Below are 15,957 nucleotides of genomic sequence, written 5' to 3' on the forward strand. Positions count from 1 at the left end.
AGGGCAGAGAGAGAGGGAGGCACAGAATCCGAAGCAGGCTCCAGGCTCTGAGCTGTCAGCACAGAGCCCGATGCGGGGCTCGAACTCATGAGCCGTGAGATCGTGACCTGAACCAAAGTCGGACGCTTAACTGACTGAGCCACGTAGGTGCCCCACAGACCCCTTATCTGTGTTGGCGAAACTCCTGCTTGAATTTTGTTTACAAACCTACGTTCATCTTCCCGGTGCTACGATGCCTGTAGTTCTCTGCAGTTCTATACACACACACTGTGAAAGACGTCTGCAGAGGGGGCGCCTGGGTGGCTCAGTCGGTTAAGCGTCTGCCTTCGGCTCAGGTCATAATCTCACGGTTTGTGAGTTCGAGCCCCACATCAGGCTATGAGCTGCCGGCTCAGAGCCCGGAGCCTGCTTCCGATTCTGTGTCTCCCTCTCTCTTCCCCTCCCTCTCCACCGTTTAAAAAAAATTTAGAAAAGAAAAAAGGAAGACATCTACAGAGTTGCTCCACTGCTCGAGTGGGGGGTGGGGGGGGCTGCTGGGCTGCTTCCTGTCTCTCAGGGACATGGTTTTCCTGGAATTTTGTTTGCAAACTCATCTTGGGAGTCTTCCCTCCTTATTTGCTTCTGCTGACAGCAAGGCTGGGCCTTGCCCTATCGGATATGCAACCGTGAACGAGGCTGGAAGGCAGGCTTTTAGGAACTTCTCCTTTATGGACAACAAAATGCAGGATATCAGTCCTATCTGTGGTGCCATACAGTCCGGGTCCCATCGCTGAGGACCACCGTGATGCCTCCAGTGTCCCAGCAAGGACCACGGCCCTAACACCACCTTCCTGCCGGAGTCGGGCCCTGCTCTCCCGCCATGTGTTAGAGGCACTGACACCCTTTTCTGGGGCCGGCTGTGAAGTCTGAGACATCACCACCAACCCCGCTTCCACTCCTGGTCCAAAAACTGTCCCCCTCTTGGTTTTGAATTCAACTATGTTAAAAAAAAAAAAAATGTTTCCATGTGTTTGGGACAGAGGAGAGACCGTTCTCAATCTGTTTACTATATTTGTAAAAAGTCCACAGAGAAATGTTAATATGGCCCTCTTAAGTATTAAAAAACTTGCATTCTTCTTAAAAATGCTATAAAGGGGCACCTGGGTGGCTCAGTCGGTTAAACATTCGACTTTGGCTCAGGTCATGATCTCGCGGTTCGTGGGCTCAAGCCCTGCATCAGACCTGTGTCTCCCTCTGTCTCTCTCTCTCTGCCTCTCCCTGCTCGTGCTTTCTCTCAAAGATAAACAAACATTACAAAGTTTTTTAATGTTATAAATTTGTTAATATATACATATACTCAATGACAAATGCATAGGAAAAAGAAAAGACCAGGAGCATACAGTCTGTTAAGTGTTAAATGATAACTCTGAGGGGCACCTGGGTGGCTCAGCTGGTTGAGCGTCCGACTTTGGCCAGGTCATAATCTCATGGTTCATGGGTTCGAGCCCCGCGTCGGGCACTGTGCTGACTGCTCAGGGTCTGTGTCTCCCTCTCTCTCTGCCCCTCCCCCACTCGGATTCTGGCTCTCTCAAAAAATGAATAAACATTTAAAAACAAAAATGACAACTCTGAACGTTAGATAATTTTACTTTTGGCTTAAACACATTTTCTGTAATCGTGAATATGGTGTCCAGGATGTTTTTCTTGAGCGCACAACCCAAAGGGAAATGAATGATACAATTTCAGGCAGTTTGAGATGCCCCCCCCCCTCCACTTCCCTGCTCACAGCCCCCAGACAAATTGGCCCTTGAGGGCGGACAAGCTACTGGCCTACGGGAGAAAAGAGTTAAGAGCAGAGGCCAGGCCAGTCGTCAGAGGCTACTAAAGAGGGGAGGATTTAAGAGCTCCCTGAGGACAGCACCAGCTTAGAAAGACACAAAGTGCTAATGGGCATATTTATCACTCCCTCCCTAACGAGCACAGACCTCAGGAAGAAATACAGCCTGAAGGAGGGAAAGTGAGCTGAATCAGCCTACAGGAGAAAGTAAGCACAGAAGAAAGCTAACAATCTGAAGTTAGTAACGGCTTCAACACAACTTCCATAGAAAGGCCTTCCCGACGCCCCCAAACTACAACAGGGTGCTGGTAGGTTCCCACCACGCCTCTTACTATTTCGTCACTGCATCTGTCACAACTCACAAGTTCATGAAACTGCGACAATGTTCTGGGTGTATTTAGGTCCCCGCCCGCCCCTCTGTGCAAGCCCAGGAACTCCAGGACCCCGTCTATCCCCTTCCCTGCTGAAGACCCCAAGCCCAGTAAAGTTCTCTTAAATGAATGCTGCGTACAAGCAAAAACATTACTTTTAATATTCCTTGTTGCTAAGCAAACTTTATGTACCTTCATTTTGTGAAAAAAAAAATAACCCGAGCCATTCGTGGTCTCTGGCTAAAGGAGGGGTGACTCCGGGGCCTCATCTACCCCAGGGACACGCTTAGTGATCCAAGGTGCCAGCGGAAGGCAGACAGCACAGGGAAGTCACCGCCCTCTCCCCCTTCGAGCAGACAAGACAGCACAGGTGGCAAACTGATGACCTTAACCTGGATTAGCTGGATCCACAAGAGTGAAAATTTTAAGGAAATGGAAGGCGAGACATCCTGTTTGAGGCACCTGTGGGTCCTTTAATCCTCTTTAGAAAAGCACAGGCACATCATCATGCACGCAAAGTGTTCCCACACACACAGATCTGGTCTCTTTACACACCCTGTCTGAACAGGGAGGCCCTGCAGGGAGGGACTCTGCCCAGTTTACAGGCTGGGGAAGGTAAGCGGAGCCCAGAGGGACAACTGGGCCAGAGCACCTGCTGTGGGAGCCGCAGCCCTGATCTACGGAGCCCGGAACAGGTTGAAGGAAGAGGAGGGACAGACCAGAAAGGACACCTTTCTCATGATTACTTGTGCTTTGTGTTGTGACAACAGTCCAGGCCTTCGGGAAAGGTGAGCGCTTTGAATAAAATAAAACTAATGAGTAAGAAATAAAGGGAGTGACCTCCTAACCTGACCCCAGGGTTCAGAAAACACTGAAGTCTGTGCTGATCATTATCCCTGATGGCTCCTGAGGGACGAGAATTAACATTTTGGTTTCAGCAAGGAGCACACGGGCTCGTGGAGGGATGGAGAGTCATTCCTGGCTTCTGGGTCTCAGGTCTATCATTGGAAAGAGATCATTTCCAACGGGAAAACTGCTTAGAACCTTATTTTTCACTGAGATGCTTCTTACTGGACACTGACTTCTCTCCGTTTGAGTCTCCCCCGGGCCCTGCTATTTTGCTCCTGACCCATTAGCCCCTGGCCTCCCTCTGAGAAGGTCACTCTGGACCTGTGGTCCCGTCCCGTGAACACAATCAGTCTTAGCCAAAGCCATGGGGAGGATGCTGGCCGATTCCTGGGGCAAGAAAGACAGCTGCCCTAACTTCTCTTTCTCTCCCACCTTCTGCCAAAGTTTCTCTGGATAAAGTCAGGTTCAGGGGATGGGTCCAGAGCATCGCTCCTGTCTTCCTATTCCATATACTCTTCATATTTTATTTTGCTTCGGTTTTTGTTAAAGCAAAACTTTCTTTCAGAAGGACCGTCCCTCTTCCTGTCACAGCAGCCTACCTCCAAAACAACACATACTTTTCTCTTTGACCTTTCTCGGGGCTCCCAGGGTTCCAGTTCTAAGACCGTGTACTTAGAAAGCTCAACAGCCTAGGGGCGCCTGGGTGTCTCAGTCGGTTAAGTGATCAACTCCTGTTTTCGGCTCAGGTCATGAGCTCACGGTTTGTGAGTTTGAGCCCCACATCTGGCTCTGCGCTGACAGCACGGAACCCGCTTGGGATTCTCTTTCTCTCTCCTTCTCTCTCCCTGCCCCTCCCCCACTCACACGGTCTCTCAAACTTAAAAAAAAAATACTAATAAACTCATTAAAAAAAAAAAAGCTCAACCACCTTGAAAACCAAATAATGCCCTTGGTTTCCAGAGGCATGTTTCCCCTGCTAAGTTATTGTTCTTCCAAAGTCAAGCCTCCACCAGAGAAGAAAAGAATGTGCAAATGTCAGAAGCAGGAAAAAACTGCCAGAATACAGGCAATCCTAAAAATCAAACAGTGCCTTCAATGGAAAGGCAGGCAATAAATACATGAATGAATGAATGGTCTCAAGAATCAATCCTCACCTTATTTCCTGAGTGGGTCCCTGGGCTGCACACATCCCAAACCTCAAAGCTGTCTACTGTGGACTGAGAAAGGTATTTTTGTCCCCTCTCCTCTCTCGCCTCCAGAAACACTCTGAGATCATGAATGGAAGGTGTTAGGAGTGCCAACTTTGTTAATTACAAGGTAATGATTCTACTTCCTTTAAACCTGCAAAGTGCCAGGGAGTACAAATTAAAAGCGTTTAAACTTCCTAAAAGTGAACTTAGAGATTGTCTTTAGTAGAGTAACTCTCTGGTTAAAAAAAAAAAAAAGAAGAAGAAGAAGAAGAAGATACTCTCCAGGGCACCCAGGCACAAGTGAAAGGTGCCTTTTGGGTTCAGAAATAAATTTTGTGTGTGTCACGTAACCACGTGTGGCACTGAAACGTTTACCTTGAGTTTGTCATCTCAGGTTCCTTTAAGGTCCCACCTGCAAATCGGCCACAGTACAAACGGGAAGCAGGGCCTCTGCACTGCAAAGCTCTGAAATTTTAATAATTTCCTACATGCTACTCAGCTATGACTATTAAAGGAGACGCACTTAGATGATTCATAAAGAAAATATTTATGAAAACAATTACAAGCACAATTAGGAATTTTTCTCAGAAATCTCTTAATCACTGTTTAATTGAACCCTGATCTCAACATCAGATTTTTATTAAACTTGTTTCTGTGCTTGGGGCGCCTGGGTGGCTCAGTCAGTTGAGCATCTGACTCTTGACTTCGGCTCAGGTCATGATCTCACAGTTCGTGAGTTCGAGCCCTGCATCGGGCTCTCTGCTGGAAGCATGGAGACTGCTTGGGATTCTCTCTCTCCTTTTCTCTCTGTGCTTCCTCTGCTCCCATATGCTCTCTCTCTCTCTCTCTCTCTCTCTCTCTCTCTCCAAACAAATAAACTTTAAAACAAAACAGTTTCTATGCTTTGACTTCGGAAAAACAACCCCTTTTGGACGCTTCTGCAAACATTAAGCTCGGCTTGACTCCAGAAGCCTTTGTGAGCCTGGTTTTCCTCAACCGTGGCAGTGCCTCAGCCCCTGCCCCCATCCACTTTGGGGCAAGAAGGAAACTTCCCTGGGGCTGCTTTCAAATTACCACAGGACTGTTCTTGGTTGTTTTCCTGTCCTTTAACGAGTTTCTCTGCTTTCTTAATAGGAGACCAAGGGTGGGGGGGAAAGGCAGCTGGGGGAAAGTGTGGGGTTAGGGAGGTGGGCCTGTGAACTGCATGTCTAAGCTGAAAGCAAAAAATTTCATAAGTGGATTCTAAACAAGGTATCTTTTCACTGAACTCTTACCCAGAATAGGAACAGTCACAATGGTCTTGGATAGAATTTCCAAACCATTTTCTCAGAGATTCCACATCTCTTGTACTCAACATCCTGGATAAAATGTGGAGAAGTCTTTGAACGGAATGCTCAGGTGGTATTACAACCAATGAACAAGCTGGTGAGGCGACTGATGGTCTACCGGTGGCTGCCAAAGGCCAAAATGAGGTACAGCGTGATCTGCAGGCACAGTGTCCTCACTCGGCCACACTCACGTTCTTCCACTCTCTCCTGACCTCCCCGGTCACGTGGGGCCTTCACCTCGCCCCAGGAGGAATGCCAAGATCCATACCGACAAGGGGAATTACTTTTCTTTTCTCCTTTTGTTTTCAGTGGTTTCAGGTGCTCGCCATCACGATCAACAGGAAAATTAAGGAGTCCCCAAAGAGGTAAAACACAGTGTAGCCTCATAACCCCCCAGCAAGATCGACTGCAATGGGCCGCCATGTTGGGCCATGTGCCTGTCTGGCTTCGGAACTTGGGTGAAGAGTAAAAATCACAGCTGAGGCTGACGGACATCACATTTTCACTAAAATTTATCAAAACGGAAACAAAAACCCCTGCTTGGTGAAAGAAGGACCGATGTGCGCCTTTGGTACCTAAATAGAACACAAAACCATCCCCATACTATACAGAATCCTGATAATGCAGGGGGCACCCACGTCATAATAAGCTCCTTAATTAACACCAGTCAGGTAAAAAGGGCTCTCAAATGTCCACTCATGCTTGAGGACGAAAGGTCTGAGAGTGGCCACTGTTAGCGTTCCTTGTTTATCACAATAATACTGCTCAGTACGGGGCGGCTGAGTGGCTCAGTCGGGTTACTGACCGACTCTTAATTTCAGCTCAGGTCACCATCTCGTCATTCGTGACTTTGAGCCCTGCATCGGGCTCGGTGCTGACAGTGTGGAGCCTGCTTGGGATTCTCTCTCTCTCTCTCTCTCTCTCTCTCTCTCTCTCTCTCTGCTTTTCCTCTGCTCTCTCTCACTCCTGCTCTCTCTAAAAAAACACTGTTCAGTCATGCTGCGGAGGCTGAAATTAACAGCGGGCACTGAAGCAATTTGATAGTCCCTGAAACACTGGCACAGCCTCCAATTTAGCTATTCCGCATCTAACGAAAAGGTGTGTGGAAATACAAGGTGTGGAGAGACATACAATCACAGCCACTGCAACATTTCTTTATAAGAGCAAAGAATTTTTTAATTCACTGGGGGAATGATTATATTAATTACGACGTAATCAATACAATAGAACACTGTGAGGCTCTTAACAACGGAATGGGGATTTTCTGTATACACAGGCATGAAAGGATGCCTGCAATTTACCACAGAGTAAGAAGAAAAGCTGAGAAAGTATGTATTGTATGATCCCATTTCCCTTTTAAAAAAATCAGTAGCTGGCATTTAAAGGCTCATGTTCCAGTGCTATGTTAAATATTGACATGGTTTTTAAATTTAACATTACTAACAGCCCTAGGAGTTACTTAATATTCTCCATTTGAAAACAGAAGAAAGTCAGGCTTGGGGTGTAATGATTTGCTCAAGGTCGAAAAGCCAGTGAGCTGTGGGTCGGGCACTGACGTGTGTTATGTGCATGAAAAAAACAAGAAGAAATCAAAGATTCCCAGAGGTGTTAATGGTGATAAGCTCTCTAGATGGGAGAATGGAAAAGGCGATTTCATTGTCTTCGCTACAACATGGATTTTTTCTTTTTCCCCAGCAAGAAATTCTAGATATAAATTGGAAAAGAAGACAGAAAATCAGCAGGCCTTCAATGGGAGTCCCTGAATAGGCGAGCGCCATGCCGTCAGGCAAACCATCGCCTCAAAGGCCAGTGTTTAAAGGGTATGGATTGGTTTTTCTTGGAACAGAGCTCTGATGGGTCATCAACCAATTCTGGATAACAAGACTCGTCATCCAAAAGACACACTGGAGTGGTGAATCGTATCAACTTTGACCTCTCCCCCCCCCACCCATTTGGCCCTAAAGATTCCAAGCATATGCAATACGTAACTAAATAAACACCCGTGTGGAACACGACAGCAGGCCCTTGGCACGAGGCCACGGGGAGAGGCTAGGTTTGCTTGATGAGGTTACCAAAGTGTGAGGCTTTAGAGCCAGCGTGGAAAACACTGACCAGAGCAACACAGAGGGGCTCACAGAAGCTTCTGTCCTTCAAAACGCAGCAAACACTGGGCCCTAGAAGAGCCACAGGAGCCTCCAAAGTCTAGATCACAACTTATCCATCTCCTAAGTGAGAAAACTAACTTCTAGCATCTGCCCTGTGTCTGTCTGGCCAGGCACATGGGTTCAATGTGCGCTCTGGTCACCTGTGCTCTGCTCACATGGTCCACCTGCCTCCACCCCCAGTTAAGATGCCTGCTGTCTGCGGCCACGGCCCAGACCCACGCAGGCCACATGGCAGGTGCTTCAGCTGGACACAAGCGAGGGCGGCCTTTACAAAGAAGGCAGAAACTTCCCGTCACCCGCTCACATGCCCATGTGACAAGCAGACGCGACTTCAGTCCCTTGTGGATGTGTCCTCTTTCCTGGGGGCACGGCAGAGAGAAGTTGCCTCCTGAAAGGTAAGGTTGCCAGCAGCAGGTTCCCATCAATCCTGCCCTCAAGCAGCCACGTAATTACAGCGAGCCTGGCGAACCACAGAACAGAGCTTCAAACCTGTTATTCATAGAAGACGAGAGAAAACGTCTTTCTAGAAGGCTGCTGGAACCCAGTCTTGCCCACCAGAGGCGACGAGCCACTCTGAAAGCGCACTTGGTCTCCAGCGGCTCTCCCAGTGAATCCTTACTGCCCCCCACCTGTTTCCTCAAGAGACCAGCAATCGTAATCCTTTCAAGAGGAAAAGGATTCATCTGGTTTGGGTGGGGAAAAAAGGAAAGAGATTCAAGGATGATGGAAGACCCAGGACGTGGGTCTTGATCCACAGCACGTGGGCAAAGAACAGGCAGGGGAGAGTGGTCATTTTTAATTTTTTTAAGGTTTTTCCTTTTTTTTTTCTTTTCTTTTTTTTTTTTTTTTTTTTTTTTTTTTTGAGAGAGGAAGAAACAGCGAGGGAGGGGCGGGGAGAGAGAGAGGAGAGAGAGAATCCCAAGCAGGGTCCACACTGTCAGTGCAGAGCCAGACGTGAGGCTCAAACCCACGAACCATGAGATCATGACCTAACCTGAAACCAAGAGTCAGATGCTTAACTGACTGAGCCACCCAGGTGCCCCAAGAGCGGTCATTTTAAAGAAAGGCAGAAGGACCAGATCCCTGGGGACCAGGAGATGGAAAGACGATGAAACCAGACCTAAACAAATAATTCTAGGGGACAGCCCACATCCCCGGGGACAGCCGCTCCCAGTAGCTAGCATTACTGAGCACGTACATGCACCCCCGGTGGAGGCTCCGGACATACTGTGTCACCTGTCACGGCAACGCAATGAGGTGAACGTTCTGACCCCCACCCTACCAGCAGAGGCAGGGCTGGAAAGTTCAGGAGCTTGCTCGGGGAGACAGCTGGCAAATGACGGAGTCACGCCCCACACCCAGGTGTAACTGAATCCCCACCCCTCCCCCGCCCCCCAACCCTCCATTAAGCACTACGAAACACCGTGCTTGCACATGAAGCTGCTGTCAGTCACCCCAGAGACCCTCCCCTGGGCCCTTCGGGACCGTCCTAAGACAAACCAAAAACTAAGCGAAAGACTGGCTTAGGCCGAGCCATCAACAAATGCTCTGGCGATATGGAGCCTAGCAGGGCAGAGAAGAGAAATTCCAAACTGGCTGCAGAAACAGTGTGGAACCCACAGCGCCCAGAGCTGTATCTGCCCTCCAGCAGAGGAAGCTCCTGAAAGTGACCCCACATGCGTGGGCCACTGGAGGGGACAGGGCCACTCCTGCCATCCTGTCTGTTGCCTGATAGGCTGGGCTCCAGGAACAGCAGGGGGCTGGAGGAGGGGGCCACTCAGTGAGGCAAACTGGCCTTACAGGTGTTTTACTGCTCCCAGCAAACTACACGTGACCGTGGCCCCCAGAGACCAGCAAGCCCCTCATCAGTCCTGAAGACACTCTCTCAAGATCGCAGGGTGGTGACACCTGCAGGACTTGGCTCAGGGGGGTGGTAGGAGTGGAAGCCATTGACAGTCACAACTGATTATGGAAACTTCCTGGGATCCCTCAAGGGCATAACCAGAGAGGCTTGGTTTCAGATGGGTCAGAAAGCTCAGAGCCCGGTCATCAAGGCAGTTTATTCATTAACCTGATGTTTGGGGCTGATAATGCAGCCCGTTTGTACAGATTCAGGGGAAACAGTGGCTCTGTGGGGACAGGTGACCTCATTTCAACCCGGAGTGAGACCTCAGGTCACCAGGCAAGGAAGATTCTGCCTCCCAGTGATTTTCAAACTTTAAAGTCTCGGGACTGCTGCAAATAGAATGTTCCCAGGAAGCTCAGACTTTCGGCCGGTCAACAGTAGAAATGCGCTCATGGGCATAGAGGTGGGGCCTCCAGGAACAGGAAGACCCAGGTTCTGATCCCAAGGCAGCCACATATCAACTGTGATACGTTCAGGAAGTGAGTCTCTGCACAACTCAGTCTCTTCATCTCTAACGAGGGGATCATACTGCTTTCCTCGCGGTTATTTGGGAGAAATCAACGAGACTACATGAAGGTTCCGGAGGCTGAGCCCATGACAGCATGATCGTCCCTGCACCTGTGGGCGGAAGCGGCTGTGGCCCAATGGCTGGCAGGATGCCACCAGTCAGTCGTAAACCAAGCAGCAGAACAGAGGTGCTTTAAAACAAGAGGTGATTTAAAAACCGACGCTGAGCAAATCAGAGAAATGTACCGAAAAGGGGAAAAGAGAAAAAGTGTACACACGAGTTTAATTACATTCACAGGGTTATAATGCCAAGGTCACGTCCTTTGCTCTGGCATTGGTGAGTCAGCCACATACACTCGCTCTGCCTGGCTGGCACCAACAGCAGTTGGGAAGCCACACTCATTTGATCATACAGAGGCCAACAACAGATGTGGACCCAAATGGGGAGCGGTCCAGTATGGTGAAAAACACCGCCAATTTGGAGCTGGACCAAAGGGTCTGTCTGGATCTTGCTAGGTCTCGCCCTGAGCCTGTTTCACCTAAAGGAGACGACACAGGTGCCGGGGGGGGGGGGGGGGGGGGGGGGGGGGGCTCAGTCGGTTAAGCGTCAGACTCCTGATTTCAGCTCAGGTCACCATCTCACGGCTCCCGAGATCGAGCCCCACATTGGGCTCTGCGCTCACAGCGTGCAGACTGCTGGAGATTCTCTCTCTCCCCCTCCTCTGCTGGCATGCGCTCTTTTCGCAAAAGAAACACTAAAAAATAAATTAAGTAAAATTATATTATAAGTACTCTAAAGGTCGCCACTTGAGCCAAAGGGGCCCTGGAGGATTCAGGCCTCTCTGGGTGTGACTGGAGGACTGCGGGGCCATTCTGGCAGAAGACGTCCCAGCGGTGCTCAGAAATAACGCAAGCCAGCGGCAGGGCTCAGGCCAGGGAGCAGGGCAATTCTAAGCAGAACACCGTGTCCTGTGGCCTGGCAGCCACGGATTCATGTTTGCATCTTAGGAAAAGACCACAAACAGCACGACTTCACAGAGTAACAGAAAAACACCGCCCAGGGCTGTCCAAGCTGCAGGTAAAGGTCTCAGCACGCCGGAGGAGGGCACAGCAGTGCAGCTACCCCGGCAGGTGCCGGTGCATGACCAGTGTGGCCCGGCCAGGCAGCTTCACGCAGCACGGGGGCAGGACTGCAGCGGCCCTCAGCAGGTGCTGAGTGGCTCGACTCTGGTCGTAGGGCCCTAAGAGGGGGCACTTCCTGGGACGCGTTGGGGAGCATGTTCAGAACAGTCACGAGGACGTAAAGGCCACGGGAGGAAAGCGGATATAGGACCCATGAGACACCTCCCAGGGGTGCTCAGAAACACCCGGATAAGCTTCAGGGCAAAGCAGCATAAAAGTCTCACTGTAGAGGGGACACCCGGGTGCCTCAGTCGGTGAAATGTCCAACTCTTTGATTTCGGCTCAGGTCACGATCTCACAGTTCGCGAGCACGGCGTCGGGCTCCGTGCGGACAGTGCAGAGCCCGCCTGGGATTCTCTCTCCCTCTGTTCCTTCGCCTTTGCGTGTTCTCCTTCTCAAAATAAATAAATCAATTAAAAAAAAAAAAAAGTCTTACTGTAGTGCTAGGGGCAGAACCAGAGGAACGTTTTGTTTTTTTATACTGAAGTTGCTCTGTCTTTGTATTTTTTTTTTTAATTTTATGATTGTTTAAGTAGCCTCCACGCCCAACGTGGAGCTTGAACTCATGACCCTGAGATCAAGCGTCGCACGCTCTACCGACTGAGCCCGCCAGGCGCCCCAACTTGTTCTGGTTTTGATGCTCCACTCGCTGATATGGCCCTGGAGAGGGTGGCGGGGAGTGATTTGCAAAATAATTTTAAGATTCAAAGATCATAATGGTGACTGAGTAACTCCAAGCAACTAGAAAGGGCAAGAGAAACAGAGGAACAGAACTCATGAACACGTCTGAGCGCACACACGGAGCTCCCACTTGGGGGGGTTGGCTAACGAGGAAAAGGACGTTTCAAAAAGTCAGCAAGATGGACGGGACGGCAGAAGAGGTTCATCAGCCATCTGACTGGGGGTAGGAGGAGAGAAACACTGAGGATTGCTTTTGATCAGGGGACAAATTGCAAAGTAAAAATCCAGCCGCTCCTTCGCATGGCGGCCTACCCTTACCACAGGGGACAGCGTTTCGGCCGTGCGGGCTCACCTCCCTCTTTATTCTTCTCTCCAACTAGACTGTGAGAGAACTGAGGGCCGTGTCTTAGGCTCACCTCCTCGTCGCAAGCGCCTAGCCCACCTGGCAGGGAGGAAGCACCAAACGGGTGTTTCCTGAATGAACAAAAAAACCGTTAAGGGAACTGAAATGGAAGCGGGCCTCTGGACCCCATGGCAAGAGAAAGCTCTGGTCTCACGAGGTCGCCAGAGAAGGCCACTCACGCGTGTGGCGTTTCCTTGAATTCCATTTTATATACAGTAAAACCTTGCATAATCTGTTCTGGAAACATGCTTGTCATCCAAAGCACTCCTATATCCGAGCGAATTTCAAGAACCATTGAGTCAGTTGTGATCATGTGACCTTCGGGGTCAGGTACCACTCGCATCGCAAGACACTGCTGGTTTATCAAGTTAAAATTTATTAGACACGTTTGTTCGTCTTGCAAAACCCTCGCAGAACAAGTTACTCTCAATCCAAGGTTTCACTGTACTCTTTCATGGTTTCCGAAGCATGCGTTCTGTGTCCAGCCAGAAGCCTAAGGTCCTAGAGAACAAGGGCCCCAAATTTCGACACCCCCAGTTTCCAATGCCTGGCACCACAGTGCAAGATTTGGGGTCTTCAACAGTTATTCATTAAATAGGCTTGAATAAAGGAGACGAGAAGAGGCAAGTAAAGTTGCTCCTAGTGGGCAAGGTTCCTTCGTGTCGATTTACAGGAGAAACGAGCTGGCTGTTTATCAGGCTTCATTGCGACAGGCATTCCGCAGGACAAAGGCGGCCTTTCAGAACGACAGGAGCGGCCGCACCTTCTCCAGGGCTCCGGGCTCGGCGTTTCCACGGGAGAGCTCGGGGTCGATAGTAAAGTGCGCTGGCACAGGCACATGCCAGGGAAGTTGGCAGCGCACCTGCCCGGGCTGGGACTGACTCCAGGCAGCCTGGCGAAAGTCAAGAAAGCTCGTAATTCATCCAGAGGAGAATTTAAAAACAATCCAATTCGTGGAGTATGACTGCAGATTGGGCAACTGAACGTCAGCTAACTTCAACAGTCAGGGCAGGGAGTAGGGGGCGGGCCCATCCCTCTCTCCCCACAGCACGTGACCCAGGTGAAGGTGAAAGGTCTCCCGTCTCTTGGATTTGACAGCTCCGGCCAGATCGGCCTGTCAGCAAAAATGCCTGCACAGGATCAGTGGGAGAGCCTCCTCGCTTAATGCAGAAATTCCTAGGCAGGCAGCTCCCTGTGCAACTACTGCTAGATTAAAGGGGCAAGACAAAGGAGCTAATTAGTAGATAAGGAAAGGCCCTGAGACAGGAAATGCGGTAGGTTATTACAGCTAGTGCTGAAGAGGAGAGTTGCCAGGGTATCTAAATATGTACACAACAAGGCATAAGGGGCCACGATCACAAGTTCGCGTCCCTCCTAAGGAAACATACATGCCAGGGTTTTCAGGTCACTGCCTAACTGCACCTAGGTTCCTCACAGTTGGGGAAGTAGGCAGCCAGCCCCGCCCTGATCCCCACCCCCGACTCCAGGGGCCCTCGACCCACCCCACCCCCCCACCCCCGCCTCGATACAACTCCACACTCCCCCCCATACTGTTCGGCAAAGTCAGGGATGGTTTCGCTGGGCAACAATCAGCAGCTTGCCATCTGAGCTCAAAGCAGTCAAGGCACAGACTTCCAAGGGACAGCCTCCAGGCTCATCGGGTAGCTGGTAATGCGACAGGCACGTGCCCTGGTCAGCGGGATCCACTGCCCTGCCTGAGAGAGTTCGGAAACTAGACATTCACAAACACAGCAAAAACTAATTCTAAAATTCATATGAAACCCCAAAGACCCCAAAGAGTCAAAGCAATCTTGAGAAGGGAGAACAAAGCTGGAGGCATCACCCTACCTGATTCAGAACGCAATCACAAAGTCACCGTAACCCAAACAGTACGGTACAGGCGTAGAGAGACAAACACAGACCGACGGAAGCCAACCGAGAGCCCAGAAATAAACCATGCGTACACATATGGTCAGCTAACCTTCAACAAAGGGCACCAAGAATATACAATGGGGAAAGGGTGGTTTCTTCAATAAATGGTTTAAGGAAAACTGGATATCCACCTGCAGAAAAAAAATAAAATAAAATTGGACCCTTCTCTTAACCCATAAAAATCAACAGAAAAGAGAAGGAAGACTTAAGACCCCAAACCGCAAAACTCCTAGAAGAAAACAGGAGGGGCAAAAATCTTTGACATTGGCCTTGGCAATGAGTTTCTGGCTAGGACACCAAAAGCTAGGTAACGAGAGCCCAAACAAGTAGAACTACAACAAATTAAAAAGCTTTGGCACAGCAAAGGAAACCGTCTGCAAATGAAAAGGCACCCTACGGGTTGGGAGAAAATAACTGCAAACCATGTATCTGCTAAGGGGTGAATGTCCAAAATGTGTAAGGAGCTCCCGACATCTCAACAGCAACAAGACAAATAACCCAATTAGAAAATAAGCAACGGGCCTGAACAGACATTTCTCCAAAAATGACGTACCAACGGCCAACAGGTACGCGAGAGGGCGCTCAACATCACTAGGCACCAAATAAACTTCGAAACAGAAAGAGATATCCTTTCACACCTGTTGGAGGACTCTTCCCAACAAAAGTGTTGGTGAGGATGTGGAGAATAGGGAATCCTTGCGCACTCCTGGTGGGAATGTAAACTGGTGCAGCCACACCGGAAAAACAGTCCGGAGGTTCCTTAAAAAATTAAAAATGGAACTACCACATGATCCGGCAATCCCACTTCTGGGCATACACCCAAAGGAAATGAAGTCAGTGCCTCGGAGAGGTATCTGTGCCCCCCACCTCATGCACCATCATTCACAACAGACAGTACGTGGAAACCACCGAGGTTTCGACAAACGAAGCGATAAAGAAATGATGGTGTGTATAAACACATCGCGAACTACCGTTCAGCTTTAAGGAAGGAGACTCTATTTTCAACAATGTGGATGAAGCCGAAGGACATCGTGCTAAGTGCTATCAGCCAAACACGCAAAGAAAAAACCCGCATGACCTCACTTATATGTAGAATCTTAAAAAATCGAATACGTAGAAGCAGAGAGTAGTATGGGTGACGAGTGCCTCGAGGTGGTGACAAGTGGCATAAAGACGTCCGGTCAATGACAGAGTGGAACGGGCGCTGCATGGAGCCTGACAAAAATGCTCTCGTGGAAAGCAAGGACGTCACAGAGAAAGGCGGTCTTAGAGAGCCCAGTGATGGGACAGTCAAGGGCCTGAAGCAAACAGTTTCCAGAGAAGGTGGATTAATTGTGGTCCTCGGTCACAGCCAACTCCCTGGACGGCAGAGTCAGAGCCGCATGGAGACCGACAGAAAGCAGCAGGGGAAACCACGTGGCTTTTGCTTGCCCCTCAGTAGGGCAGGACGGCTCCCAGGGAGAGAGCTGGGCAGAGCTGGGCCCAGCACCGGGGCCGGTCACTGGCCCAAGAAGGTCAAGCCAGGACCCCACGGCCAGTAAAATCTCAGATTTACCATGGCCTCTCCAGGCTCCCCCGTGGCACCCCGCTTCCCACCCAGAAGTTTCTGAAGAAATGTAACAACAGC

General features: G+C 49.8%; 1 protein-coding gene and 1 long non-coding RNA gene across 9 annotated transcripts in view; one reads left to right on the forward strand and one right to left on the reverse strand.

Moving 5' to 3' along the window:
* Positions 1-15,957, reverse strand: part of LOC131496055 (carboxyl-terminal PDZ ligand of neuronal nitric oxide synthase protein) — a 285,001-nt gene that overhangs the window by 141,646 nt on the left and 127,398 nt on the right. The window lies entirely within an intron of this gene.
* LOC131496057 (uncharacterized) lies at positions 2,140-4,179 on the forward strand. Its single transcript, XR_009254287.1, has 2 exons — positions 2,140-2,975; positions 3,999-4,179. It is a non-coding gene; the product is annotated as an uncharacterized LOC131496057 (long non-coding RNA).

Source organism: Neofelis nebulosa, chromosome 15 (genome assembly GCF_028018385.1).
Source record: "Neofelis nebulosa isolate mNeoNeb1 chromosome 15, mNeoNeb1.pri, whole genome shotgun sequence".
Lineage (NCBI taxonomy): Eukaryota > Metazoa > Chordata > Mammalia > Carnivora > Felidae > Neofelis > Neofelis nebulosa.